A 4,802-nucleotide genomic window follows, 5' to 3' on the forward strand; every position below is an offset into this window, starting at 1 on the left:
GAGGACTTTTGCGAGGACTTATTTCAAGATTTATTTGAGGACTTTTTCGAGGACTTTTTTCAGGACTTTTTCGAGGACTTTTTTGAGGACTTTTTTGAGGACTTTTGCGAGGACTTTTTTGAGGACTTTTTTGAGGACTATTTTGAGGACTTTTTCGAGGACTTTTTTGAGGACTTTTTTGAGGACTTTTGCGAGGACTTATTTCAAGATTTATTTGAGGACTTTTTCGAGGACTTTTTTGAGGACTTTTTTGAGGAATTTGCGAGGACTTTTTTGAGGACTTTTTTGAGGACTATTTTGAGGACTTTTTCGAGGACTTTTTTGAGGACTTTTTTGAGGACTTTTTTGAGGACTTTTGCGAGGACTTATTTCAAGATTTATTTGAGGACTTTTTCGAGGACTTTTTTGAGGACTTTTTCGAGGACTTTTTTGAAGACTTTTTTGAGGACTTTTGCGAGGACTTTTTTGAGGACTTTTTTGAGGACTATTTTGAGGACTTTTTCGAGGACTTTTTTGAGGACTTTTTTGAGGACTTTTGCGAGGACTTATTTCAAGATTTATTTGAGGACTTTTTCGAGGACTTTTTTGAGGACTTTTTTGAGGAATTTGCGAGGACTTTTTTGAGGACTTTTTTGAGGACTATTTTGAGGACTTTTTCGAGGACTTTTTTGAGGACTTTTTCGAGGACTTTTTTGAGGACTTATTTCAAGATTTATTTGAGGACTTTTTCGAGGACTTTTTTGAGGACTTTTTTGAGGACTTTTGCGAGGACTAATTTGAGGACTGTTTTGAGGACTTTTTGGAGGACTTTTTTGAGGACTTTTTCGAGGACTTTTTCGAGGACTTTTTTGAGGACTTTTTTGAGGACTTTTTCGAGGACATTTTTGAGGATTTTTTTGAGGACTTTTGCGAGGACTTTTTTGAGGACTTTTTTGAGGACTTATTCAAGATTTATTTGAGGACTTTTTCGAGGACTTTTTTGAGGACTTTTTTGAGGACTTTTGCGAGGACTTTTTTGAGGACTTTTTTGAGGACTATTTTGAGTACTTTTTCGAGGACTTTTTTGAGGACTTTTTTGAGGACTTTTGCGAGGACTTATTTCAAGATTTATTTGAGGACTTTTTCGAGGACTTTTTTGAGGACTTTTTTGAGGAATTTGCGAGGACTTTTTTGAGGACTTTTTTGAGGACTATTTTGAGGACTTTTTCGAGGACTTTTTTGAGGACTTTTTCGAGGACTTTTTTGAGGACTTTTTTGAGGACTTTTGCGAGGACTTCTTTGAGGACTTTTGCGAGGACTTTCTTGAGGACTTTTTTGAGGACTTATTTCAAGATTTATTTGAGGACTTTTTCGAGGACTTTTTTGAGGACTTTTTTGAGGAATTTGCGAGGACTTTTTTGAGGACTTTTTTGAGGACTATTTTGAGGACTTTTTCGAGGACTTTTTTGAGGACTTTTTTGAGGACTTTTGCGAGGACTTATTTCAAGATTTATTTGAGGACTTTTTCGAGGACTTTTTTGAGGACTTTTTTGAGGACTTTTGCGAGGACTTATTTCAAGATTTATTTGAGGACTTTTTCGAGGACTTTTTCGAGGACTTTTTTGAGGACTTTTTTGAGGACTAATTTGAGGACTTTTTTGAGGACTTTTTCGAGGACTTTTTTGAGGACTTTTTTGAGGACTTTTTTGAGGAATTTGCGAGGACTTTTTTGAGGACTTTTTTGAGGACTATTTTGAGGACTTTTTCGAGGACTTTTTTGAGGACTTTTTTGAGGACTTTTGCGAGGACTTTTTTGAGGACTTTTTTGAGGACTATTTTGAGGACTTTTTTGAGGACTAATTTGAGGACTATTTTGAGGACTTTTTTGAGGACTTTTTTGAGGACTTTTTCGAGGACTAATTTGAGGACTAATTTGAGGACTTTTTTGAGGAATAATTTGAGGACATTTTTGAGGACTTTTTTGAGGGCTTTATTTACGATTATATTGACGACTTTATTGTGGACTTTTTTGAGGACTTATTTCAAGATTTATTTGACGACTTTTTCGAGGACTTTTTTGAGAACTTCTTTGAGGACTTTTGCGAGGACTTTTTTGAGGACTTTTTTGAGGACTTATTTCAAGATTTATTTGAGGACTTTTTCGAGGACTTTTTTGAGGACTTTTTTGAGGACTTTTGCGAGGACTAATTTGAGGACTGTTTTGAGGACTTTTTGGAGGACTTTTTTGAGGACTTTTTCGAGGACTTTTTCGAGGACTTTTTTGAGGACTTTTTTGAGGACTTTTTCGAGGACATTTTTGAGGATTTTTTTGAGGACTTTTGCGAGGACTTTTTTGAGGACTTTTTTGAGGACTTATTTCAAGATTTATTTGAGGACTTTTTCGAGGACTTTTTTGAGGACTTTTTTGAGGACTTTTGCGAGGACTTTTTTGAGGACTTTTTTGAGGACTATTTTGAGGACTTTTTCGAGGACTTTTTTGAGGACTTTTTTGAGGACTTTTGCGAGGACTTATTTCAAGATTTATTTGAGGACTTTTTCGAGGACTTTTTTGAGGACTTTTTTGAGGAATTTGCGAGGACTTTTTTGAGGACTTTTTTGAGGACTATTTTGAGGACTTTTTCGAGGACTTTTTTGAGGACTTTTTCGAGGACTTTTTTGAGGACTTTTTTGAGGACTTTTGCGAGGACTTCTTTGAGGACTTTTGCGAGGACTTTCTTGAGGACTTTTTTGAGGACTTATTTCAAGATTTATTTGAGGACTTTTTCGAGGACTTTTTTTGAGGACTTTTTTGAGGAATTTGCGAGGACTTTTTTGAGGACTTTTTTGAGGACTATTTTGAGGACTTTTTCGAGGACTTTTTTGAGGACTTTTTTGAGGACTTTTGCGAGGACTTATTTCAAGATTTATTTGAGGACTTTTTCGAGGACTTTTTTGAGGACTTTTCCGAGGACTTATTTCAAGATTTATTTGAGGACTTTTTCGAGGACTTTTTTGAGGACTTTTTTGAGGACTTTTGCGAGGACTTATTTCAAGATTTATTTGAGGACTTTTTCGAGGACTTTTTCGAGGACTTTTTTGAGGACTTTTTTGAGGACTAATTTGAGGACTATTTTGAGGACTTTTTTGAGGACTTTTTTGAGGACTTTTTTGAGTACTATTTTGAGGACTTTTTTGAGGACTTTTTTGAGGACTATTTTGAGGACTTTTTCGAGGACTTTTTTGAGGACTTTTTTGAGGACTTTTGCGAGGACTTATTTCAAGATTTATTTGAGGACTTTTTTGAGGACTTTTGCGAGGACTTCTTTGAGGACTTTTGCGAGGACTTTCTTGAGGACTTTTTTGAGGACTTATTTCAAGATTTATTTGAGGACTTTTTCGAGGACTTTTTTGAGGACTTTTTTGAGGAATTTGCGAGGACTTTTTTGAGGACTTTTTTGAGGACTATTTTGAGGACTTTTTCGAGGACTTTTTTGAGGACTTTTTTGAGGACTTTTGCGAGGACTTATTTCAAGATTTATTTGAGGACTTTTTCGAGGACTTTTTTGAGGACTTTTCCGAGGACTTATTTCAAGATTTATTTGAGGACTTTTTCGAGGACTTTTTTGAGGACTTTTTTGAGGACTTTTGCGAGGACTTTTTTGAGGACTTTTTTGAGGACTATTTTGAGGACTTTTTTGTGGACTAATTTGAGGACTATTTTGAGGACTTTTTTGAGGACGTTTTTGAGGACTTTTTCGAGGACTAATTTGAGGACTAATTTGAGGACTTTTTTGAGGACTAATTTGAGGACATTTTTGAGGACTTTTTTGAGGGCTTTATTTACGATTATATTGACGACTTTATTGTGGACTTTTTTGAGGACTTATTTCAAGATTTATTTGACGACTTTTTCGAGGACTTTTTTGAGAACTTTTTTGAGGACTTTTGCGAGGACTTTTTTGAGGACTTTTTTGAGGACTTATTTCAAGATTTATTTGAGGACTTTTTCGAGGACTTTTTTGAGGACTTTTTGGAGGACTAATTTGAGGACTATTTTGAGGACTTTTTTGAGGACTTTTGCGAGGACTTATTTCAAGATTTATTTGAGGACTTTTTTGAGGACTTTTTCGAGGACTTTTTTGAGGGCTTTATTTACGATTATATTGCCGACTTTATTGTGGACTTTTTTGAGGACTTATTTCAAGATTTATTTGACGACTTTTTCGAGGACTTTTTTGAGAACTTCTTTGAGGACTTTTGCCAGGACTTTCTTGAGGACTTTTTTGAGGATTTATTTCAAGATTTATTTGAGGACTTTTTCGAGGACTTTTTTGAGGACTTTTTTGAGGACTTTTGCGAGGACTAATTTGAGGACTGTTTTGAGGACTTTTTGGAGGACTTTTTTGAGGACTTTTTCGAGGACTTTTTCGAGGACTTTTTTGAGGACTTTTTTGAGGACTAATTTGAGGACTTTTTTGAGGACTAATTTGGGGACTATTTTGAGGACTTTTTTGAGGACTTTTTTGAGGACTTTTTCGAGGACTAATTTGAGGACTAATTTGAGGACTTTTTTGAGGACTAATTTGAGGACTTTTTCGAGGACTAATTTGAGGACTATTTTGAGGACTTTTTTCAAGATTTATTTGAGGACTTTTTCGAGGACTTTTTTGAGGACTTTTTTGAGGACTTTTGCGAGGACTTTTTTGAGGACTTTTTTGAGGACTATTTTGAGGACTTTTTCGAGGACTTTTTTGAGGACTTTTTTGAGGACTTTTGCGAGGACTTATTTCAAGATTTATTTGAGGACTTTTTCAAGGACTTTT

The sequence above is a fragment of the Phymastichus coffea genome, unplaced genomic scaffold, assembly GCF_024137745.1.
Source record: "Phymastichus coffea isolate CEN01 unplaced genomic scaffold, Cenicafe_Pcof_1.1 PCOF00002, whole genome shotgun sequence".
NCBI lineage: Eukaryota > Metazoa > Arthropoda > Insecta > Hymenoptera > Eulophidae > Phymastichus > Phymastichus coffea.